General features: G+C 42.2%; 1 protein-coding gene across 2 annotated transcripts in view; it reads left to right on the top strand.

Moving 5' to 3' along the window:
- MED27 (mediator complex subunit 27) overlaps nucleotides 1-26,005 on the top strand; it is a 208,021-nt gene that overhangs the window by 84,745 nt on the left and 97,271 nt on the right. The window lies entirely within an intron of this gene.

Genomic DNA, 26,005 nt, shown 5'->3' on the forward strand with positions numbered 1-26,005 from the left:
TATGCACCACCAGCTGGGTCCGCAGACCCAGTGGATGGACCCACTATAAACTGGACCTTGGCTAGGACTTCATCTCTTTCCTGGCCCCATGTGCCCCCACTCTTAACAGGGAGAACACAACGAAGCTTTAGGTTTCTGGGAGTTCGTGTTAACACAGAGAAACGGCTCGCTAAATGCTGACCCTGAGTGAGCTGGCAGCTGGAGGATGTCTGCTGACTGCATGCCCCACAGCCAGCGGCCAGCCCTTCCTTAAGCGGATCACCGTCATCTTCCTCAGCCATGAGACTTACTGTTGGCTAGGATCCAGATCATTATTCCTGCCCCCAGTATTCATCTTTTTTGTACAGGCATCCCTTGGAGATACAGCAGGTTTGGTTTTGGACCACCCCGATAAAGCGAATATCACAATAAAGTAAGTCACGTGTTTTTTGGCTTCCCAACACATATAAGAGTTATATTTACACTCTGGTGTAGTCTGTTAAATGTGCAATAACATTATGTCTAAGAAAACAATGTACATACCTTAATTTTAAAATATTGCTAAAAAAAATGCTAACCATCATCTGACAATGCAGGGTTGCCCCAAACCTTCAATTTAAAAAAAAAAAGCACAGTATCTGCAGAGCTCATTGAAGCAAAGGGCAATAAGACAAGGCATTCCTATGTAACCTTTCAACATGGTAAGTAAGGGTTTGCAAAGGAAAAGGCGTGGCTTGTTTTGTTTTGTTTTGTTTTAATGACTACCACCAATAGTTAAATTACTGTGTTATGTATTGTCAGCAAACTTATATAAGGCCTGATGGTAGACTCTAGGGACACAGAAAACCCTTGTTCTTTGATGTCTACAGGCAAGGGGATTTAGAACACAGTGCATATGGGAAAACAGACAAGGAAGTATAGGCTGAAAAAGTAGCTTCTGGAGTCAGTCTGCTTGGGTTGGAACCCTGGGTTTCCTGTTTTCTCTCTATGTGCCCCTGGGCTTCTTAACTAACCTCTCTCACCCTTAGTTTTCTCATTGGTTAACAGGGATAATGATAGCGGGACAGTAGGACAGTACCACTCAGTAAGTGCTAGTTGCTTATTTACGAGGGTGAGTCAAAAATTATCCGCACACTGGCTGTAGTATTTGTAGAAATTTTAATAACTGGAGTGCAGATAATTTTTGACTCAGCCTCGTACTGTGAGTATTGTTACTGAGATGATAGTAGTATGAACCGAGTGAATATTATGACCAGGGGTCGTGCAGAAGTTCTATTGAGGGGAGTGAAGAAGGCTTCATGGAGGAGGTGACTCTGAAGAGTTATCCTTTGTAGGAGTCTGTGCACTCCTTTTAAAACTCGGCACCAAAAGAGAAAGTACTGATAGATTGGAATTCTGTAGATTTTTATTCCTGTTGGCGTGCACCCGTCTTCCACATCCATGTCCTATAAGGTGGGAAGATTCCTGTTAATGGTGATAGTAGCAAGGCCTCCTTTCCTGTTTTTCTCATCAGTTTAAACTCAGATAAAATTGTATCTCCTTTTGGCTTGTATGTTTTCTGTTGAGCGCGCGTGTGCACACACACGCGCGCGCGCACACACACACACACACACACACACACGGTATACGTGGGAGGACATTGCTTTCTTTCCAGACTATATCATAGGAATTGGGCAGTGAAGAATAATAAAATGTCATAACAGGTCACCAAGGAAACTTATAAAAAGCTCTACTAATAGGCATTTTTGGTAAATGTCCTGATTTAAATTAATCCAAGACACTGAAAAATGTGAGTTCCTTCCCGAACCTTCAAAGAAAAATTAAATTCCGTTTTTTTTTCCAGAAATTTTATTGAGATACAGTTGACATACAATACACTACATATATTTAAAGTGTACAATTTGAAATTTTTTTCTCATTAGTAATGTATATATGGCAATCCCAATTTAAATTGTTTTATGTATTTTTGTGTTGTATGTTTTATCACGTTTTGATTTTGAAAATTATTAATTTATATTTATGACGTGCGTTGCCATAAAACAGGAAGTTAGATTACTACTGCCCTGGCTTTGTGAGAGGACAGGTCATTTACAGGGCTCAGTGGCGATTTGCCTGTTACCTTTATTGAGTTTGATTCATTGATTCAGATCTTTGGTGAGGAGTGGGCAAGGGGTAAGTGTCAAAGGTGTTTTTCTCGCTTCCAGTAGGGAGTTAGAAAATAGATTACTTTGGATTTCTGCAGCAACTAATAAAAATAGGTTGTTCCTGTCTGTTTTCTAAGGGGTTCCTGGCTGGGCTGGAGGATGTGGAAGTAACAGGTCTGCTTTAAAATGTAAGTTCTGAATGGTGGTATCTTGCGGGGGCGGGGAGGGGAGGGCCGGGGGGGGGGGGCGCGAATAGTACTGTCTTCACAGGTGCAGACTTAGGTCTCTGACGGCACCTGCATTTTCTGAAATGCAGCTGCACTTTTACATAGCAAGCGTCTGTTGTTTAGTGTGTCTGCCTTAAAGATATTTAGGAACAAGTAGCAGTTACGATAAACTGTCACAAGTTGCCTGGGAAGGGAAAACAGACTCTTCTTTGAGTGCCTCTGGGTTATGATTTAAAAGCCAGGACTCACTTCTCTCTGCGTTTAGCACAGCTGCGTTGGTCTTTAGCACACTTCTCAGCGTTCCCTGCGCCTGTAATGCCAGTGGCGTTGACTGTGAGTGTTTGTGCGTTTCCCACCCCATGTCTGATCAGTGCGCAGTGTTATGTGCCCTTGACTATGAGGAGCTTGCAGTCCAGTTGAAGGGTGACATTATGTTCAGAGACAGATGAGAGAATATCAGTCCCTGATGATTTGTGCAGATAGTTCTTCATGAGATTATTATGAGCAGAAGTCCTGCAGGAGGTAAGATCTGGCCAGATCTCCTGCTCTAATGGAAATTTTTGATCTGGTGAGAACCTAGGACCCTGAGGCAGGACTGGCTTTCAGGCTGCTGAGCATAGAATTCAGGGTGAACCTAGAGACCACACCCTCTTGGAGTGACACTTAAACCAATGACCAGGACGGCTGTATGACCAAGGCATGGATCCAGAAGGGCTAGGCTGGAGGTTCTGGACCATTTTTGGAGTCAGAGGCACTCCTCACCTTTGGAAAATGTATAGGATGCCCCATAAACATTGGTGGAGTTGGGTGCTATTCTAGGCACTAGGGATCTGGGACGCCTAACCAGACAAGATTCCTGGTTTTGTGGAGGTGGTCTTGTCGTCTTGTGAGCAGTATGAACAGTGAGTGCAATTGCAGGACCTCAGGTCAAGAGCCTCAGGGGTGGTCAGAAAGAGGCCCCTGGGCAAAACAGAAGATGCCCATCAGAGCAGGAAGGTTCCGGAGGGCCGAGTCCTGGGAGCATCACTGTGTGGTTGGAGATGAGCCATGGGTGCTTATCACAAGCTATGCGCCGGCTCACCTGTGGGAAGGCGAGCGCCGTTAGGGCCCTGACCCTTTGCAGAGAAGATTGGAGGTGGACTTGGAAGGAAGCAAAGCCTCTCTTAAACGGAGAAGGTGTGAAGAGGAAATGTTGGATGGGCTGGAGGAGGACAGTCTAAGGAAAATCGGAGGTAGGACTGGTTCTGTGGGCATTGGAGAGCTCGTGAAGTGCCTGGTTTGTGTGTAAGCAGGGGCTTGAGAGGGTGCTGGTGAAGGTGGGTTTTAACTAGCAGGTGGTCAATAACAAAGTACTTTGAGTAGGGTGCTCCTAGTTAAATTACTTTAAAGGTGAATTTATTACTTCCTGGTGGGGGGTGTTAAAATACATCTGTATCATACTGAAGTAGATTGTAGGTGAATTGATTGTGAATGTGTGTTATTCTATTTTAGTTTTTAAAAAGTATAGTTATGTGGAGGACAGTAAATAAAACAGGATGGATACTTGCTGGAGCTGGCTGATGTGGGAGTTGATTATATGATTCTCTACTTTTGGTTGTATTCAGACATTTCCATAATAAAAAGTTAAATTAAAAATAATATAGTTGGTTGCACAACAGTGTGATTGTACTTACTGCCACCGAACTGTATACTTGGAAATGGTTAAGATGGTGAATTTCGTGTTGTGTATATTTTACCACATTTCCTACAAAGCAGTAATATCACACTGTGGCTGGCGGCCACAGAAGCCACTGCTGAGGCCTCTCCAGACATATTTTTATGAGATGAAAGGTCAAGGGAAATTCTGGGCTCCTGCTTTTGTCCTGAGGGGGAAGTTCCAGGTAAAATATTAGAATCACACCAGTTTCCTTGCTTCATGGTTTTGCTAAGAGGAAGTTCAGTCTTAATTAGTGAAGTCTGAATAATGTAATATTTTCGAAGTGTTGTAAATGTTCTTTTCTGATAGTCACCAGCTACTTATATAATTGCTGTAGCCTTGGTTTCTTCACCCACAAAATAGGGATGATAGCATTTGTTATCATTTGCTATCATTTATCAAAATAGGGATGATAACGTATAGTTGTTACGAAGTCTGAATGAGGTAATGCATATGAAGAAAGCCAGCACCATTCCCATCTCCCCACACTTCTGAGTAGCCACATTCAGAGCTAGCTCACAAAGCTAATGGCTTCTTTAATGGACAGATCACATAGTTGATACATTAATAACTATTCTGGTGTAAACAAGCATATCCAGTAAATATTTTCTCAATATTTACTCTGTCATTTTTTTTAAATTAAAAAGTCTGAATAATCACTATGCTAGAGAAATTTTTAAAAAGGGAAAAGAGCTCATAATTTTATCCCTTTAATATCATGATTTTATTTTACTTTGTGACTACTGTATTTACAGGAAAAATTTTCCTGGCTCATATTTTTTAGAAAAATTGTGAACCTAAAAGTCAACTAATTCAGTCCATGTCTTAAGAGACACAAACTCTGACCTTTTCCAGTCGTTTTTTGCTGCCCAGGACCTCGGCATGTACTCCCATCGTGTAACTGGAAACTGTGAGGCCCTGGGAGGAACAGTCACTTAGATGGAACTAGGACGGGAGCCAGAGCTGATCCCCTGCATCCTGATACCTAGTCGACTGCTTTCCCCACGGCCTCAGTAGAATCCAGATGGATGAGGTTTCTGGTCCTTGTTCCAGGAGAAAGAGGACCAGTTTCACGTGTGATTCTTCATGACTGCCCGCAGTGTTTTAATTGCTCACTATTGTGTCAGAAGACTATCTTCTTGACAGTTGGGATAATGTAAACAGAAAGCAAGAGGAGATAGAAAATTGAGTAAATTTGCAAGAAAATAAGAATGCCTTTGAAATACTTAAAAGACTGACTTAATATCATCAGGAGAGCATTTTGATCTCGTGCATTGTCAGGTGTGATATTTGGGGGAGGCAGTGATTTATTGAAAGCAGAACCTGTTTAGAATGAAGGAAAGAGCTCCAGCCCATGCCCGTCCACCTTCCCACCCATCCCCCGTCCACACTGAGTGGATTCGTGTGGGGCTGGTTTAGGGACACGTCGCATCCCAGGTGACTGACAGTCACTCCTTCCCACATCTTTCTACTTATTCTCATCTGTGTGCCTTTGCTTATTCCCCGTTTCAAAAACTTCCTGAATTTTCGGTCTCTGCACAAGGCCTCTACTCATAACACTTAATGAAAGAAACAAAAAAGGGGGCTTCCCTGGTGGCACAGTGGTTAAGAATCTGCCTGCCAGTGCAGGGGACACAGGTTCAAGCCCTGGTCCAGGAAGATCCCACATGCCGCGGAGCAACTAAGCCCATGTGCCACAACTACTGAAGCCTGTGTGCCTAGAGCCCGTGCTCTGCAATAAGAGAAGCCACTGCAGTGGAGAAGCCCACGCATCACAATGAAGGGTAGCCCCCACTCGCCGCAACTAGAGAAAGCCCACACGTAGCAGTGAAGACCTAACATAGCCAAAAAATAAAAAATAAATAAATATTAAAAAAAGAAAACAATAAAGAAGTTAAAACCAGCAAAAATGCACCAGTCAATCAAAGGAAGGGTCTTAACCTCCTTGAAAACTGGTGACCAGGGAAAGTATCACATTTTCCAGGAATCATTACCTCAGATTTTTTTCCATAGCATTCATTCAGTGCCAGGAGACAGTGGAGCGTACCACAAAATTTGTGTGGAAAGTTTGACCAAAGAATTTTTATATTTAGCCAAATTTTGTTATTTAGAAAGACAGCAGTATTAGCAGTGTTCTTTTTTTTTTTTTTTAAAAAAAAGAGGGGTGTGTGGTTAAAACATGAACTCTAGGAAAGGCCCATGAGCCTTTCTTTAAATACCCACTTAATTTCAAAATCCAGTGAGTCAAGGGATCAACTAAGTCCCTTCATTCATTCAGCAAACGTGTATCGACTGCCTATATCGAGGCACGGGGAATATAAACGTTTACATTCTGGCGAATGGCAAGGCCATCGGTTGTTCTGAGTATATAGTCAAGGCCAAATAATTGTCAGGAATAATAATATATCAGTACATAAATGTTATAAAACATGGGAATGTAAAAACATTGACAGAGCAAGTAGAATCGAGTTTGGATAGGCATGTTTTCTCATCTTATTTGGGAGCCAAAGATATGTCTAAACATCAGGAAATAAATGTTTAAGCGTATGATGTAGAATTAGAAAGAAAACCCCTAGAAGTACTTGAAAAAAAAAAAGAGAAAGAAAGGAAGAAAGAAGATGCAGTATAAACCCCCAAAGCAAAAAAAGACAGTCCATGTAGCAAGAGATAAAAAAAAGAAAAAACCCAAAGCATTAATAACTAAAAACATAAAATAAGATGACCAGTTTTAGACTACACATCTATATTATCAATAAGTACCAATGGAATAAAAACCTATTAAAGTAAAAAGACTCAGATTGTCCCCCAAACCAAAATCCTACTATGTACGACATCCAAGGAATAATGGACAAAGACAGATACTGCGTTTCTAAGAGAAAACTAAGTTTGTGATAAAAATACCAGAGACGTTGAGTTCAAGGCACATGGTGTAAATGGCTGCAGAGGGAAACGTCAGAACAACAGAGTATACAGTCCACAGTGAGGCCGTAACAGGTAAACCTGGGAGCAAAACACTGATGGTATAAAGGCAGGAAGTGCTGGAGAAAGGGAGACTGGGCAGAAGGAGGGGACCGTGACTCGCCTTAGCCAACAACAAATCAGGGAGATAGAAAGTCAAACGAGCATGTGCAAGAGTCAGATATATCCTTCTTTTTCAGTTTTCTAGCTGAAATGTCACCTCCTCAGAGAGGCCTTCCCTGACTACAGCCTAAAGTAGCTTCCTCAGTCACTATCATACCACCTTTCAGTTATCTTTGTAGCACTTATCACTGTCTGCTGTTCTGTGATTGTTTTATTATCTTGGGTGGTTTTGTTTTTTATTTTTGTTTTTAATTATTTGGCTAAAATCTCTGTGCAAGAGGGACCCTGTTTGTCTTGTTTACTGCTATAGCCCCAGTGCCTAGAGCAGTGCCTGGCAGATAAGTCGTTCTTGATTAAGCAGATATCTACTGAGTGTCTGATATGTATGTGCGTATATATGTATATATGGTTCTGGGTAAACAAAACAGAGCCCCTGCCCTTGTGGAGTCTACATTCTAGCAGAAAGGGCATGGAAGACAATTACTATAAGAAATAAGTAATGTATAGAATGTTAGAAGAGCTGGGAGAAGCTGGCCTTAAAGGAATGGTGAGGGGAGACTTCCTTGAGATGGCAACCTTTGAGCCCATGTGACAGGAGCCTTGGCCATGTAGTTCTCGAAGGGAAAAGTTCCAGGCAGAGCAACACAGAAGAATGGGGAGCATTAGTATAAGGTTGTAAAGACAAGTGGGGACCTTGAACAGCAAGTGAAGATGCCGGGTCTTACTTGTGAGACTAGAGGTAAAAAACTGGCCCCGATCAGCTATGGTAGAATCAGTTGGAGCAACATAAGGAATTTAAACTGATATGTGACCTCGAGCCAAGCCACTGATCATGGGCAGTTTTGCCTTGGTGTAATATAAACATTCGTTCTTGTTCTATAAATTGTTTTGAGGGTTACAATATGTGCTGATTTCAATTATTAAAATGTCCATTTAGAACATTTATTAGCACAAATGAATTCAATTATTTCAAATATAGAAGCGAAATATTGTGCAGAATGAAAATATACGCTATAATTAGACTATTAATGAAAACACATACCTCTGCGTGATTGAAAATGAAAGCTTAACAGTCTCAAAAGGATGGTGCTAAATATTTACGTATCTGTCGAGATGCACATTTTTAGATGATAAAAATATTCATTGCTAATGACTGGAAGGGAAGTCTAGGTTTAATGTAGTAATAAACTTCCATATATTTGTCTCACATCAAAGTCAAAGCCAATTTTATAGTATTACAGACAGCATTTGAAATAAGAAATACTGCTGAAATAAAAGAATCTTCCCAGGCAATTAACAGCACCTATTTAGTGAGGAAAAGTTTGCAGAATGAATAGGAAATGAGAAAGTTTACTTGGCAAGTGGCTCTTATATCTACATTATGCATACACATCTTAAAATTGTCCTTCCAGAGTGTGACATTCTTGACTTATTAAGAAGAGACTGAGTTATATCGACATACAGCCACATTTTGTTGGCTAAAGCAAGTCATAAGATCACCCCAGATTTAAGGAGAAGGGCCTGCCCAAGACATGGCATGCATACCAGGACGTGTCCCATTGGGGGCCATCAGTGCCCCCAATGGGACACATGGAAGGACATACGAAGTGCTGAGTAAATGCTCTCTGCTACCACTGTCGCTACTGCCACTAGCATATACATATCTAAGTGGGGTAGGGGGCTTGGTCTGAGCATGCTAAGCTCTTTTCCCCAAATGCTTTTTGTGATTGGAATCCCTTTTCTCACCTTCCCTACCATTTCAAAATAAAGTAGGAAGAAAACAGGTCAGTGGTCAGATTTGGTTGGTAATCTGAGGCCAGCTCCTGTTCGGAAGCATGCTCATTCCTGGCCTGGCAGCGCGCCCCCATCCCCGAGCTCCCCTTGCTGCCTTTGGGTGGTAGCGTGATGGTCCTGGGCCCGCACAGCCGACCGTAGCCCTCCTTCCTCACGCTGTAGCCTTGCTCTGTGGTGGTGTCACTATGGCAAATCGCCTTCCTGCCACTGTGGCTGCAAACCAGCTTCAACCACCCAGGTGGTTGTAAATCCTCGAGAACCCTCTGGTCCTCCCCTTTGGGACTGGTCATTTCTTCTCCATGGAGTAGTTGATGAAGGAAGAGCCATGCCGCTTGCATCCGTTAGGATTGTTTCTCACAAATGGCCACGTTTTAAAATAAACAGACTGGAGAGAAAGGCATTTGGGATCATCTGTGCAGTTTCTTCTGTGTTTGACTTCTTCATCGTCAGAGACGGTATTTTCGTTTCATTTCAGCACATGGGCCTAGACTCCATGGAGCTTATGCTCGTCTTTTGCCAGTTTTGAGGGAAAATGTCTTTAGCTATCACCCTGTGCAGAAATCAGAAGCATGTGATTTATTGTAATTTAGCTAAAACAAATAGTGGTTTTCCTTAGAACTTGCAACAATTGCTGTGAATGAGCAAATGTTTATACAAGGTGTGAAATTAAGTTTCATATAGTCACAAAATGTGAGTCCTCACCAGCAGCTCTGAAATCATATTTATATTTTGAGTAACAATTTCAGTGGTGTTCTTTGTCGCAATTAGGAGCCCTGCTGCTTTGAGAAATGATACCCTCGTCCAGATTTAGCTCCTGATAAAGAAAGCTAGGCTGGAGCTTCTCCGGGTCTGGAGATGGGAGTCCCACCTTTAGGGCTGCATTTTTGTGAGCGTGAAAACCAGATTCAAAGCTGGGGGGGGGGGCCCTAACCCCTGAAATAATTCTGGCTTGCATTCTGAATTTGCCTGCTTTCCTGGAAGGTGTGTTGCAGGCAAAGGGTCTGACCTTGCCAGGGCCGTCTGTGCAGAGCTCTGGGAGACCTGAGACCAGGGCTCTCTCATTGGAGACCAGGGTTGCCAGGGGCTGGGTGGGGAACAGAGGTGGCGGATGCCCCCAATGGTTCTCTGCTCTAGGTAGGAGGTTGGGGGTAAAGGGTCCTGGGGTTTCATTTATTGAGAGTTATCTCTGTGACCAGGCAGCCAGAGCTGGGGGCCAGGGTCAGGGTGGGAGCCCCACTGGGCTCGTGATAATGGTTAAAAGATGGCAATTGGGAGGTAGAGATTGGGAAGTTGGAAGGGATGGACAGGAGGCTTTGTAGAGGGAACTCGCTGGAATTTGTGTGTGCACATTACACTGAACAGAACCAGGTTCAATTAAGGGGGTGAGCTGGAGTGTTAAGCTGGGTGGAAACTTGGCCGTAAGAGGCAGTAGAACCTTGGGCAAGTCCCAGCTACTCGATTTCTTCAGCAGTTAAATGGGGACAAAAGAAAGTGTGTGGACTAGAGCAAGGGTCACGTGTTAATAGCAATTAGAGCTAATAAACAAATTCAGCAAAGTTGCAGGGTACAAGATCAATATACAAAAATCAGTTGTATTTCTATACACTAGCAATTAACCAGAAAACAAAATAAACAATTCCATTTGTAATAGCATCAAAAAGGAAAAAAAAAAAGAAAGAAAGAGAAAAGAAAGCTATATGCTGATTTCTGGTGAAAATCTGGGATTTAATCCTTGCTTTTAAAATGTGCAAATTCTGTCAAAAAATTTAGGTGAGTGAAACTCTTCCCCCAGGGTTTTATTTCCTAATCTGCTCCATTGAACTGTTTCTTCCACTAACAAGGAATTAAATTGTGTCTTTGCTGACTGCTGTCTCCTGCAAGAAGTGTCAGAATTCATTGAACTAAGAAGGCTCTCCTTAGCAGCAGTGAAGTAATAGTTAAAGCTCAACATCTCTTGTGCCTTTTTGAAAAAATGGGACTAGGCAGGCTAATGTTTCGATACAGCTTTTCCACCAAACAGTCAAAACCCATTTTAAAGAAAGAGTTTCCAAGAAGGGCAAAAATTCACAAAACGATTGAATATTGTGTGCTGATTTTTTAAGAACTAATTGGGAAGCAGAACTGTCTCCTGTCAGATTCTTCCTGATAAGTGAAGAGTGATGTATAATTTTGTACCCCTTACCTTTTTGCCCTAAGGTCCCATTTGTTTTATGGAAAGATGAAGTGCAGACACATGAAATAGCTTACTGTGTACGGGAGCTGGTGCCTGCCAGTCTGTTTTCAGCTCCCCCGAATGCTAGAATCTCTTAATCGGTGCAGCCTTCTGCTGATTGCAGTGGTCCGTGTTTGGGGGTCAAAATCAGGTGTGCTCTGAAGGAGAGGACGTTTTTGCGTGGCCCAGTGTTTGATGTTGAGTGAATTAGGTGGCCGGTTCATTTCTAAAGCAGTTCAGTGCTTACAGCTATGGCTCTTGTTAGGCAGTGGCTCGGTTCTCTCCTCCCCCCTCCCCTCTACCCACTTGTTAAAGTCTGTTTTATATATCCTCCCCGCAAGAAAGAGCGATTTTCTTGTTAGTGATATATTTGTACTTTTGGCAATTTGCAGACCAGAAGTCATTTAAAGAAACAGTTACAGTTTGAGCTGGGATTCTGAATTGGAGCTCCATATAGTTTTATCATGTTTTCAATAAAAAGTTGAAATGCCAGTTTGGGCAGACCACATAGCCTAAGGTTCCGAGAAAAAGAGATCCTATAGAATCCTGTGGATGGGTGGATTTTATGATCTATGTATCCATTCATCTATCCGTCCATCTGTCTTTCTTCCTGGGGCCAGATGCTGCTCTGCAAGGAGGTAGGTAGCATGGTCTAGTGCAAAGAACCCTGTTCAAAGGTAAGGAATATTCCGGGTAAGTGGCCCTGCCACAGGTAAGTGTGTCCATGCAGTGTCACATGACCTCTCCGTTTCCCAAACGGGGGAGTTCAATTAAGAAAGCTCCGCTTGTTTCTTCATTGAGCACCTGCTGTGTCCCAGGCACTGGACGGGGGATCGCAGATAGTAGTGAGCCCAGGATTCCCTGAGCAATCTTGTCTCAGTACTAAAACTCAGAGTTTCTTAAAGAACAGCTTTTACATTTTAGTATCAAGTAAGTAATGCAGCTTAATTGGATAAACCAAACACCTGCTCATATTATGTGCTGCTATCGCTGGAAGGAAAAGGCACAAGTATTGGTTAAATTTCCTAATCAGCTTAAAATGAGAGATTACCAAGGTACTCTGGATCTTACCTGTTTTAATTCATTGGTTGGTCCGATGTCGTTCTTTAATAAAACGATGAGGCCAAAAGGAAGGTGCTGAGTGCCATGTTTGACCTGGACTGGGTGTCCACAGCCTCCAGGCCCCTGCCACTAGAGAGCCAGAGGACACCCAGGGGGGCTCCCAAGGCCCAAGGCCTGGGTGGGAGGGAAACAGAAAAAGGCAGGTGATGCGAGTGACAGCCGTCCTCTCTGTGGTGCATCTCTCTCCTGTTGAAGCTTGTGCCCCAGCTCGTCACCACATAGCTGCACTCGGTGATCCAGTCTATGTGGAGTTTAGGATCATAATGCATTTCTGTGTGTGAGGGGTTCTTTGATATAAGTTTTAGGGTTTTGTGTAATAAACAAAGGGCAAAGGATTGTGGGAGAAAGGGTAGAGAGCATCTAGCCATATTAAAAACAGCAATAAAATTTTCTTTGTGGAAAGTTCTCTATATATAGAATTAAAAGCTGAACAATAAAATTTTCTTTGTGGAAAGTTCTCTATATATAAAATTAAAAGCTGAACAATGGCCCCCCTTGAGGTGGCTCAGCTGGATCCATAATTGTTTTCAAGAGCAGCCTGTTTGAGCTCCTGCGCAGGGTGGCACCGTGGTATGTGCGGGTAAAATGGAACCGTGCGTGCGACAGTCTTGTATTATTGTCATAATTATTACTATTTTAAGTTAATCAACTTAATTTTTTCAGAGCAGTGTTAGGTTCACCACAAAATTGAGCAAAAAGTATAGACAGTTCCCACATACTCCCAGTCCGCCTCTGGATTGGTACATTTTCAGAATTGAAGAAACTAAATTGACATGTCATCATCACCCAAAGTCCATAGTTTACAAAGAGTTCACTCTCAGTGTTGTACATTCCATGGGTTTTGACAAATGTATAATGACGTGTATCTGCTATTAGAGTATCACACGGAATAGTTTCACTGCCCTAAAAATTATCTGCCCTCTACCAATTCCTCTCCAATAACTTTGTTCATGTTTTATTCTTTTTTTTTTTAAATATTTATTTATCTATTTTGGCTGTGTCAGGTCTTAGTTGTGGCACACGGCATCTTTGTTGCTGCATGTAGGATCTAGTTCCCTGATGAGGGATCGAACCCGGGCCCCCTGTATTGGGAGCGCGGAGTCTTAACCACTGGACCACCAGGGAAGTCCCTCATGTTTTATTCTTAAAAACCTTTTTTAAATGGAGAATTTTGAACATACATGAAATAGATGGAATAGGCTCATATTATTTTGAAGCAATCTAAGACATCGTTTTCTCCATAAGTATTTCAGTATGTATCTTCAAAGTATAGAGATATATAATATATAAAGACTTTTTAAAAAACATAACCTGTTTTTTTAATATAACCCATGTTAAAAAAAAAAAAAAACATAATACTGTTGCTTCACATTAAGTAAAATTAAGAATAGTTCTGTAACACCCAGCGTCAGTGTCCAAATTTCCAGTTGTCTCATAAGTGTCACAAAAAATTTTTTTAACAGTTTGTTTGAATTGGGGTCCACATAAAATCCACATCTTGTGATTGGTTGATATGTCTTTTGTGTCTCTTTTAATTGATAGTTCTTTCTTCAGTCTCTCTCTTCTTCCTTTCTTCCTTTCTCTCCTCTTTCTTCTCTCACAGTTTTGTTGCTGTTGTTGAAGAGACTGGGTTGTTTGTCCTGTAGTTTCCCGTGGTCTGGGTTTTGCTGAGTGCATCCCCATGGTTTCCTTGATCGTGTTTCTCTGTCCTCTGTATGTTCTGTATAAATTGGCAGTTGGATCAAGAAGGTTGGTCAGTCATGTTTGATTTGCTTGTTCTGCCAAGGCTACTTCATCAGTGCTATTGTCTTCTATCAGGAGGCACAAAATATCTGGTTGTCTCTCTTTTTTGGTTGTTGTTTTGTTAATTAATTAATTACTTTTATTTATTGGCTGTGTTGGGTACTCGTTGCTGCACGCAGGCTTTCTGTAGTTGCGGAGAGCTGGGGCTACTCTTCATTGTGGTACACGGGCTTCTTATTGCAGTGGCTTCTCTTGTTGCAGAGCATGGGCTCTAGGCGCTCTGGCTTCAGTAGTTGCGGCATGTGGGCTCAGTAGTGTGGCTTGCAGGCTCAGTAGTTGTGGCACATGGGCTTAGTTGTTCCACAACAGGTGGGATCTTCCTGTACCAGGGCTCAAACTCATGTCGCCTGTATTAGCAGGCGGATTCTTAGCCACTGCGCCACTGGGGAAGCCCCTCTCTTTTTTGTTGATGTTACCAGCTGTTGCTGCTCAGTGTCTAGATTCATTAGCACACAGTGGTAATATTGGGTTGGCCAAAAAGTTCATTCTGTAAGATGTTACAGGAAAACTTGAACCAACTTTTTGGCCAACCCAATACATATACTGTCGTTCCTTGTTCATCTACTAGCTGGAATGCATCTATAGAGGTTTGACTTCCCTTTATTCACCAGTTCTCAAAATAGAGTTCATTCTCTAGCATCCTTCAATAATGACCAATTCACCTTTTTTCTAATTATTTTTAAAGTAAAATTTTAAACTTTTGGTTAGGATCACTCATTTTTGAGATGGCTTAGGTCCTTTCTGTGGACCTAGAGCAGCCCTAGGCTGTTGGGGAACTGAGGGGTGGAATGGGTTCCAGAACACCCCCACTCTCTACCCCTTGAGAGAGACAGGGAGGGGGAAAGGCCTTCTTCAGGGGCCAGCCAGCAGAGCAGATTGGTCTGCACCACCCGAGAGCCTGTAGGGGGTGGGTCAGATAAATCAGGTTGCCCTAGTGTGTGCACCATAACTACTGAGCCTGCGCTCTAGAGCCCGTGAGCCACAACTATTGAGCCCATGTGCCACAACTACTGAAGCCTGCATGCCTAGAGCCTGAGCTCTGCAACAGGCGAAGCCACTGCAGTGAGAAGCCCATGTACCACAATGAAGAGAAGCCCCCACTCACCACAACCAGAGAAAGCCTGTATGTAGCAACAAAGACCCAACACAGCCAAAAATAAAATTAATGAATTTATTAAAAAAAAAAAAAAAAAAAAAAAGGAATCAGTCTTTAAAAAAAAAAAAATCATCTTGCCCTAACTTTGGTTTTTAGGGAATTGGAATACTCCTTAGCAATCATCTGAACCAAATTCCTTTTTTTTTTTTTTTTTTTTTGGTCTCGTTCTCTTCTTTTCAATCGTGTTATAATTCACAGAACCTAAAATTTACCATTCTAACCATGCTTAAGTGTACGGTTCAATGGTATTAAGTACATGCACGTTGTCGTGCAGCCATCAGCACCATCTATCCCCATAACAGACCAACTTACTTTTACACTCAAGGAAAATAAGGCCCAGAGAGACAGTATAAGGCTACAGCAGTCATGGCAAATGGAACCAAATGTTTGATCTTTCAGTACAGTTCTGTTTCTAAGAAACCAGGCTTTGATCTGACTGCCTTGAGTTCTAGAGCTGTCACTTCCTTATCTGACTTATTCAGTTGCCAGTTGACTGCTCTGTGATACTCTCAGAGACCCCAGTCAGAGGATGTGTTACATGTGGAGTTGCTTCTTGCAGAAGCAACGCGTGAATAGGGTTCCAGAAACCGTGACTGAATACCGAGCAGCCTAAGGGTTAACCTTCCTGACTCTGGCTTGGCAGGGCCATAAACAATTCTGCTCAAGTTCATCCTTGCAATGGACATCAAAGTAGTACAGCTGCTACTAGAGTCCCAATTAGTGCTTTTCCTGTTTAAATGGAGCTCCTGCAAGCTGAATCTTGAAATAACTGTGTTGTGATCAGGGTTTGGGAGAGCAAAAGGGGGGAAGGCCTCTTTTATAATTACAGTGTTCTTAAAGCATAATGATGTGTTTTTCAGTCTTTCCTGATTAGATAATAGCATTGTAGGTTACATTCAGAACCAGCTTACTTTATTGCTGTGCTCATTTGTTATTTGGTTGGATGTCTTTTGGTAGCTATTTCCATAATCACTGTAAACACTTTATATTTACAGAATTTTTTTAAAGCAAGTGATGAGGCGAATTGGTCAAAAGTTCAGCTTATCAAGGAAGAAGAGACTTTGAAGATATTTCTTTGCTCACTTGCCTAGATTGCCTTGTTTTTCGCAGCAGGGTTGATTTTAATTCATTGGCAAGGCCTGTCAGTAATGGAAGATTAGATCAGTGGTAACATTTGTTCATCTTTGGTTTCAGGACTAGCATTCTTGAACCTGGGAGTAATCCCATCACTCATCCCAGTAATAAAATAACGTGATCCCCCCTCCCCCGTGCCTGTTTTCATTTTTCTTTTTTCCTCTTGGCCTTTGATTTTAAGATCATAATTTATCATCAACTAATTAGGATAATGGAGAAATAACTGAATCGCTAGCATCCTAGCATTTTAGAGCAGGGGCGTGGTTAGATTCCTGGGCTTAGTGAGAGACCAGAGGCTGGTGTTTTCTGGGCTCTCTCAATTTAGCCAGGTGAATTTTGGCCACGAGACTTTAGTTCACCCAAAGTCTTCACTTTTAACTATGAGGAATTGGACTAATACAGTTCTAAGATCTCTTTTAACTCCTCTTTATAATATCACTCTGGTCCTTATAGAACCTTCTCTGCCCTGGATGAGACAGTAAGGAGCTGCTGACCTCACACCCCACAGTCCTCCATCACACACCCTGCTGAGTGGAATAGCTGTTGGCCCTCAGCCAGTCAGACAGAGATGCTGCCTCGATCCCTGGCAGCCCCTTAGTTCCTAGACCTTCTCCCTTGGAGGACTGGCAGCTTTCCTGTTATTTGGGTCTGCAAGAGACATCTGGGTTTCCTGCCAATGAACTGCCTCATTTTCCTTTAGTTTTAGTGAATTCCTGTCCCTTGTACCCGAAACGGTGAAACTCAGATTGGGACTTGAACCCACAGTCTTTTAACTGAGATCACACACCTGGTCTCAGGACTTAATGAAGCTCATGTTGTTGATGTCTCATTGCAGGAAGAATTCGGTGAGAGACATAGTGAGACAAGAAGTGGATTTATTTAGACAGAAACACTCCAGAGAGTGTGGGCCATCTCAGAATGTGAGAGAGGCCCCAGGGTACAGGGTTGTCAGTTTTTATAGGAGTGGGTAGTTTCATAGGCTAATGAGTGGAGGAGTATTCCAGCTATTTTGGGGAAGGGGTGGGGATTTCCAGGAATTGGGCCAGCGCCCACTTGTTGGCCTTTTATGGTCGACCTTGGAACTGTCATGGCGCCTGTGGGTGTGTCGTTTAGCATGCTGATGTATTGCAGTGAGCATGTGCTGAGGCTCAAGGTCTAGTGGAAGTCTCATCTGCCATCTTGGACCTAGTTGGTTCTAACCAGTTTATGTCATGTCCTATGGCTGTGTCATTCTTTTAAAGGTTGTGCCCTGCCCCCTTCCCTCCTGTTTCACACCCAGTTGATCCCAAAGACATCTGCATCCTCATCATGCCCATGTGTTTCTTCTCTGTGTTATTCCTTATCTTGTCCAGGGTTCTGTGTTGATGTTCTTTGCCTCTCTAGACAGTGAACTCTTTGAGGGCAGGGATTGTATCATCATCTTTGTGCCCCCAGCGCTTTTTACAGTACTGGATATGGTAAATGTTGGTTAAAAGAATGAATGACTCTAGACACAGCTACTTATTAAACTGAAACCAAGAGAGAGAATATTTGCTCAAACTTTATGAAGCTTGTTTGTTTAGAAGCAGCAACCAGATGAGAACTCAGGACTTTTATCAAACTTGTGCTTCCCTGTAGCCATTGGTTTTAGTTTTAGTCTCCTTTCTTCTCTGTCAGTTCTTTCCTTGGTGTTCTAATGAGACAGGAAGGGGGCAGGGCACAACCTTTAAAAGAATGACATAGCCGTAGGACATGACATAAACTTGTTAGAACCAACTAGGTCCAAGATGGCTGACGAGTCGACTTCCACTAGACCTTGAGTGTCATTATACGCTCATTGTAATGCATCAGCTAAATGACACCCACAGGTGCCACGACAGTTCCGAGGCCGACCATACAGGTCAAAAAGTGGGCAGTGACCAATTCCTGGAAGTCTCTGCACCTTCCCCAAAATAGTTGGAATAATCTTCTACTCATTAGCCTGTGGAATTACCCAGCCCATTAAAACTAACCACCCCATGTTTTGGGGCCTCTTGCCTTCTGAGACAGCCTGCAGTCTGTCTCTGGAGTGTGTTTCTCCCAGGGCTGCTCTCAGTTTCTGAGACGGACTGCCTTCTATCTGTGGAACCTGTATCTCTCTAAATAAACCTGCTTTCACTTTACTATGGCTAGCTCTTGAATTCTTTCCTGCGCGAAGCCAAGGACCCTCATTCGGCGGCCCTGAGACCTGGGACATGACCATCCTCACGTGTCTCACTCTTTTCCTGCAACACCAGCATGTGGCAAAACTTGTCTTTGCTTCTGCCCACTGTCTGTTGGAGGAACTAATAAGCAGTGGGGTTGACCAGCAAGCTTAAAGGAAAAGTAACACGGTCTGGACAGCCTACTGACCACATTTCTGTATACTCTTTGTAACACACAGAGGTGACTGCTTACAGTATTTAAAATTAGGTGAACTTCCCATAACAGAGGTGTGATGCTAACCCGCCACTTATTCGGTGACAAAATGGGAGATACATTCCTTTTAAAAAATATTGGCTCCAAGATACTATACAAACTTACTTGAGTATTCAACAAACCTTTTCCAACTCACATATTTAAAGGATAAAAAATAAATAACAGTAACCAAAACAAGTTTTAAGAATGACTGCAAAGTAATTGTTTCTTTCTATGGCTTTTTACATTGGCTTAAAGGTCAGCATGAAAATAGATGAGAGTTAAACTTAGAACCAAGCGTATCAGACAGAAAATCACTTAGGTTCCATTGATCACCCTCTCTTACCAAAGTTTTTATGCCTGAATCACACATTCCTCCCTGGCACCTTTTGGGTTTGCTGGTCTTTTAAAAAATGTAGGTGCCCTTCTGAACTGATGGGAAACACAAGAGGTGTGTAAAAAACCAGCAGCAAGGAAGTGATCGCAAATGCACTAGCCAGTGAAGTGCCAGTGGGGGATGTCATGGGATCACAGCAGAAGTGGTGAGAAGGCACCCAGTTGCAGTAGTGCTTGAGGCACTTCCCTGCTGGTGCAGTGGTTAAAAATCCGCCTGCCAGTGCAGGGGACATGGGTTCGAGCCCTGGCCCAGGACAGTCCTACATGCCTTGGAGCAACTAAGCCTGTGCACCAACTACTGAGGCCCAAGTGCCTAGAACCCGTGCTCCGTACCAAGAGAAGCCACCAAATGAGAAGCCCACGCACAGCAACAAGGAGTAGCCCCCGCTCGCTGCAACTAGAGAAAGCCCAAGTGCAGCAACGAAGACCCAACACAGCCAAAAATAAATAAATTAATTTAAAAAAACTGTACCTGAGAGATAAATTGGAACAAGCATTTATAGTAAAATGTTGCTTGAGTTAACCCAGTTGTTTTCTCCTGTGCTGCACCTTTGGGCATGTGGGCACAGTAGGCCCCTGTGGGTGAACCGGACAGCCCAGAGCACACAGTTGAGACTCTCAAGTTCTGTCATTGGCCGGCTCCACATCATTGGACAGGTCACGTCCCTTTGGGCCTGAACTTTCTCATTTTTTAAATGAAATAATTAAATTTGGCAATCTCCAATCTTCTCACTGTAAAAACCCTATCTCCATGGTTAGATATGATCACACATCCTGGTCCCCTAGGGTCATTAACAACCTAGCCTAGTAGTAGTACAGGTGGAAAGGAGTGGAGATCAGTATATGGACTCAGGATCACACGGGAGCCCCAGGTTATTCCTGTTTGATCTGTACAGTCGGCCATCCTCATCTGCAGATTCAACCAACTGGGGGTTGAAAATACTCAGAGGAAAACCCTTCTAGAAAGTTCCAAAAAGCAAGCATAGCTTTTACATTGTATTTACAACTATTTATGTAGCATTTTACATTATAAATATAAATGTAGTTGTAAATATATTAGGTGTTAAGTAATCTAGAGATGGTTTAAAGTATATGAGAGGATGTGAGTAGGTTATACGCAGACACGACACCATTTTATACAACAGACTTGAGCACCTGCAGAGTTTGGTACCTGAAGGGGGTCCTGGAACTAATCCTCTGTGGATACCAAGGGACAAGTGTGTATCAGTTAAGCCTGGTACCTTACTCCACAGGTATCAGAAACCCCACTATAACTAACTTAACCAACAGAACAATTTATTTACAAGACAATTTATCATAACAAAAAGTTTGAGGATGGGGCAGCTCTGGGGAGTGTACTATGTTTAATCAAATCTGAGATGTCACCAACTCTAAGATGTACCCTCATTTTACGTTCCACCGAGAAAGAAAAATCTCTGCCAATTAAACTATGACTTACTATTGATTATAAAAGACATCTGACTTGAGAGATGATTAACTGTGGGGGAAGAATGTCTTAGAATCCAGTGAAATACAGTAATTCAGTAGTGCGTGGATATCATACTGCCATTTTCAGAGTGCTGACCTTGTCCTTAGGCTGTCCCCTTCACGGTTGCAAGATGACCGAGGCCCATGCAGTCCTGACAAGGTAAAGACAAGGTGGAGGTAGTTCTGCCTATTCTCCTGCCTCCTGTTAAGAAGAAGGAAACCTTTCCCGGAAGCCCTGCATCTGATTTCGCCACAAGTCTCACTGGCCAAAAGGTCGCACATCACACAAATGCCCCTTGGCATCTTGGTCATTCCCCAGGGACCCAGAATTACCCTCACGTGGTTAGACTCAGACCACTCAGGATTTACCCTCCAGCTGGGGGCACCTTCCCTGAAGGGTGATTGATATCTGACACAGTCAGGGTTTGGTTCATGAGGAAGAAAGAGGGAATGGACAGATAACTATTGAAGCAGAAAAGTATACTGATGGAGTTTAGGATTTTTCCAGATAGGAGCTGGTGCCAGGAAGATCGTTTGTAGTTAATGTTGGTTGTCTTCTTGTTCCAAGCATTTGAGTGTTTGAAGTGGTTTTTTGTTGTTGTTGTTTGTTTTTTGTTTTGGCTATGTGGCTTGTGGGATCTTAGTTCCCTGACCAGGGAGGGAACCTGGGTCCTGACAGTGAGAGCGCCAAGTCTTAACCACTGGACTGCCAGGGAATTCCCATGAAGTTTTTTATTGATTTGTTAAATTGTTTATAAATTCTGTAATAGTAATTACTTTCTAAATGTTTCAGTATAGAAAAATACATAATCAGTTTTGGAAAAAATTCTCAATCTTTTTCTCTCCCAGTTTTATTGAGCTATAATTGATATACAGCACTATTTAAGTTTAAGGTGTACAGCACAGTGATTTGACTTACATACGTCATGCAGTGATTATCACAGTGACTTCAGTGATGATGCTGTTCTGTCATCTCATAGAGATACAAAATTAAAGAAATAGAAAAAAAGTTTTTCCTTGTGATGAGAACTCCTAGGATTTACTCTCTTAACTTTCATATATAACCTAAAGCAGTGTGAATTATACTTACCATATACCTTACATCCTTAGTATTTATTTATCTTATAATTGGAAGTTTGTACCTCTTGACCACCTTCATCCAATTCTCCCTCCCCCCCCCCCCCCCACCTCCTGCCTCTGGTAACCACAAATCTAATCTCTTTTTCTATAAGTTTGTTTTTGAAGTATAACTGACCGATAATACTGTTAATTCCTGTTACACAACATAGTGATTTGATATTTCTGTACATTTCGAAATGATCACTGCTATAAGTCTAGTTACAATATGTCACCATACAAAGATATGACATAGTTACTGACTCTGTTTCCCACACCGTACACTTCAAACCTGTGATTCATTTATTTTGCAACTGAAAGTTTGTGCCTGTTAATCTCCCTCACCTATCTCTTTCCTCTCCCCCCCCCCCCACCCTCCCCACTGGCAACCGCCTGTTTGGTTTTTGTATCTATAACTCTTGTTTCTATTTTATGTTTGTTCATTTATTTTGTTCTTTAGATTCCGCACGTAAGGGAAGTCATATAATATTTGCCTTTCTCTGACATTTCATTTAGCATAATATCCTCTATGTCCATCCATGTTGTCGCAAATGGCAAGATTTCATTCTTTTTTATGGCTGAATGATATTCTTGTGTGTGTGGTTGGGTGGGTGTGTGTGTGTGTATGTACATACGTACATACCATATCCTTCCTTTTTTTTTTGCTCCATGATATTTATTTATTTTTTTAAGCTCTTTGTTGGAATATAATTGCTTTACACTCTTGTACCAGTTTTTGACGTACACCAAAGTGAATCAGCTGTATTTATACATATATCCCCATATCCCCTCCCTCCCGTGACTCCCTCCCACCCTCCCTGTCCTGGCCCTCTAAAGCATCACCCATCATCAAGTTGATCTCCCTTTGTTATACAGCAACTTCCCACTAGCTATCTATTTTACATTTGATAGTGTATCTATGTCTATGCTACTCTCTCACTTCGTCCCAGCTTCCCCTTTGCCCCCCGCCCCCAACCCCATTTCCTCAAGTCCATTCTCTACATCTGTATCTCCACTCTTGCCCTGTCACTGGGTTCATCAGTACCATTTCTTCAGATTCCATATATATGAGTTAGCATACTGTATTTGTTTTTCTCTTTCTGGCTTACTTCACTCTGTATGACAGTCTCTAGGTCTATCCACCTCATTACATATAGTTCAATTTCATTCCTTTTTATGGCTGAGTAATATTCCATTGTATATATGTGCCACATCTTCTTTATCCATTCATCTGTTGATGGGCATTTAGGTTGCGTCCATGTCCTGGCTATTGTAAATAGTGCTGCAATAAACATTATGGTACATGTTTCTCTTGGGATTATGGTTTTCTCTGGGTATATGCCCAGTAGTGGGATTACTGGATCATATGGTAGTTCCATTTTTAGTTTTTTAAGGAACCTCCAAACTGTTTTCCATAGTGGCTGTACCAACTTAAGTCCCACCAACAGTGCAGGAGAGTTCCCTTTTATCCACACCCTCTCCAACATTTATTGTCTCTAGATGTTTTGATGATGGCCATTCTGACCCGTGTGAGGTGGTACCTCTTTGTGGCTTTGACTTGCATTTCTCTGATGATTAGTGATGTTGAGCATCTTTTCATGTGTTTGTTGGCCATCTGCATGTCTTCTTTGGAGAAATGTCTATTTAGGTCTTCCACACATTTGTGGATTGAGTTATTTGCTTTTTTGGCATTAAGTTGCATGAGCTGCTTGTATATTTTGGAGATTAATCCTTTGTCCGTTGCTTCATTGGCAAGTATTTTCTCCCATTCTGAGGGTTGTCTTCTTGTCTTGTTTATGGTTTCTTTCGCTGTGCAAAAGCTTTTAAGTTTCATTAGGTCCCATTTGTTTATTCTTGATTTTATTTCCATTATTTTAGGAGGTGGGTCAAAAAGGATCTTGCTTTGATGTATGTCATAGAGTGTTCTGCCTATGTTTTCCTCTAAGAGTTTTATAGTGTCTGGCCTTACGTTTAGGTCCTTAATCCATTTTGAGCTTATTTTTGTGTATGGTGTCAGGGAGTGTTCTAATCCCATTCTTTTATGTGTAGCTGTCCAGTTTTCCCAGCACCACTTATGGGGGAGGCTGCCATATCCTCTTTATCTGCTCATCTGCTGATGGGCAGTTGGTTGCTTCCATATCTTGGCTGTTGTTAATCATGCTGAAGTAAACATAGGGTGTGTAATCTTTTCTACTTAGTGTTTTTTGTTTTCTTTGGCTAAATACCCAGGAGTGGAATTGCTGAATCATATAGTAGTTCTATTTTTAGATTGAGGGACCTCCACACTGTTTTCTGCAATGGCTGCATCAGTTTACATTCCTACCAACAGTGCACCAGGGTTTCCTTTTCTCCACATCCTCGCCAACACTTGTTATTTGTTGTCTTTTTTATAATAGCCGTTCCGATAGGGGTGAGGTGGTATCTCATTGTGGCTTTGATTTGCATTTCCCTGATGATTAGTGATGTTGAGCATCTTTTCATGTGCCTGTTGGCCATCTACAGTTTTTTTAAAACTGTAAAATTTGTTTCTAAATGCTTACTGATTGGTTATATTATGACATGGTATGACATGCTGCTCTTAAAATTCCTTTACAGATGGATACTGAGTTAGTGGCGTTTGCACGTTCCTTATCTTCCTTCCTGCATACATTTAGGCTTAATGTTATCATTTTAAATGCTTCACAACAAACGACATAACGTGTTCTTAAGGGCCCCACTTTTTGTTGGGAATAATGCAGCTGTTTATAGTCTTTTCCTGATAAAGATCTAGAAAATTTTAGGCACTGTGGCCCACTTGCTACTTGATAACGAGGCTCATATCTAGCTTCTCCTCTTGGCCTTAACCTTCATGTCCACAGTGCCTCTTTTTTTTCCTCAGTGGCTGGGAGGTGATCCATTTCCTTCACCTTTCTCCTGAAAAGCTTACCACGATTGCACTGTACGTTTCCTACTTCTCCCCTTTGTAAATTGATTCTTAGTTTGTTCTTGACTTTCTGAACAGGACCAATGCCGCAATCTTGGTAGGCTGCCCAGCGTCCAGACTGTAGCTTTTGTGGTACAACAGTTCTTTCTGTGATGTCACCAGGGGTTTTCCTGACCCATGTCCTCTGGAGCATTGCTCCTAGTTGAACCTCTCTTCTTTCAGCTCAGGGACTTGGAGAGTTCAGGGGAGGAAGACCTTTAGAGTCAAAGACAGCACCCATTCATTCTCTCAGTGGATGTTTAGTGAGCCCCATGTCTTCAGGGCCCGGGGCTGGGTGATGGACATATCACCTTAGACTTTGGTGCCCTCAGGAGGAGGATCTGGCTTTTGAGGAGTTGATTGCGGGAAGTAACATTTGTTCTTTGCTGCCTTGCAAGTGTGTCTTTACTTTCTCCCTTGACTACATAGACATCTCTCCTTGACTTTCTCTTCCTCTATTTACAGTGCAACTTTTCTGAAAATCAGTGTTTGATAGAGGAATAACACTTGCTAAAGCTGTCTTTTTTTTTTTTTTGGTAACTCTAAAGACACTATTTTGTATTGAGGACTTGCTCCAGTTAGAAATTGGAATATGAAACTTGACCTCACTTCCCATGTAAGAAGGGACAGATCATTTTAGTATTCATACCTTCGAAAGTATCTGAAATAAATATTCAGTGGTTCAAACCTCTTATATATGAAGCCTTTAGGTTTGTGATGGAACAAATCCAATTAGAAGATATCTGTACTAGAACTAAGATGGTTGGGTGGAAGACAGCAGTTGCCAATGTAGGATTTTTTTTTTTTTAAGTGAGAGTATAGTGGGCTTTGCAGTAAACTCTTCTGTCACTTACCTGCATCGTCTGCATGTTTATGGCTTCATTATCTGTGTAGGGAGTGGCCTGAGCCAGGGCACATGTAAGTCAGACTTCTGATGGTGATTTAAATCTGACAGTGCTTTTGAAATTTTCTTTTAGAGAAAGAGGGCCCTTTGCATAGAGTACCGTTTAGAGATAACCATGGAGAACTGGGAAATTTTCTTCGCGTTTCTGGGGAAAGACTACAATCAGACAGCTCATCATGATGACCAAAGTCCAAGAGTGGATGTCTCTTTTCTTCACCTCCTCCTCCTCCTCCTCCCCCCTCAGTCTAGTGCACTAGCAGTATTTCTGAATCGCATCTCACATCCCACCCTTCTCTCTGTCACCGCCAGTGTGGCCTGGATGCAAGCTACTCACATCTCACCTCTGGAGTCCTGCAGACCCCTCCCAGTGGTCTCC

Source organism: Hippopotamus amphibius, chromosome 2, assembly GCF_030028045.1.
Source record: "Hippopotamus amphibius kiboko isolate mHipAmp2 chromosome 2, mHipAmp2.hap2, whole genome shotgun sequence".
Lineage (NCBI taxonomy): Eukaryota > Metazoa > Chordata > Mammalia > Artiodactyla > Hippopotamidae > Hippopotamus > Hippopotamus amphibius.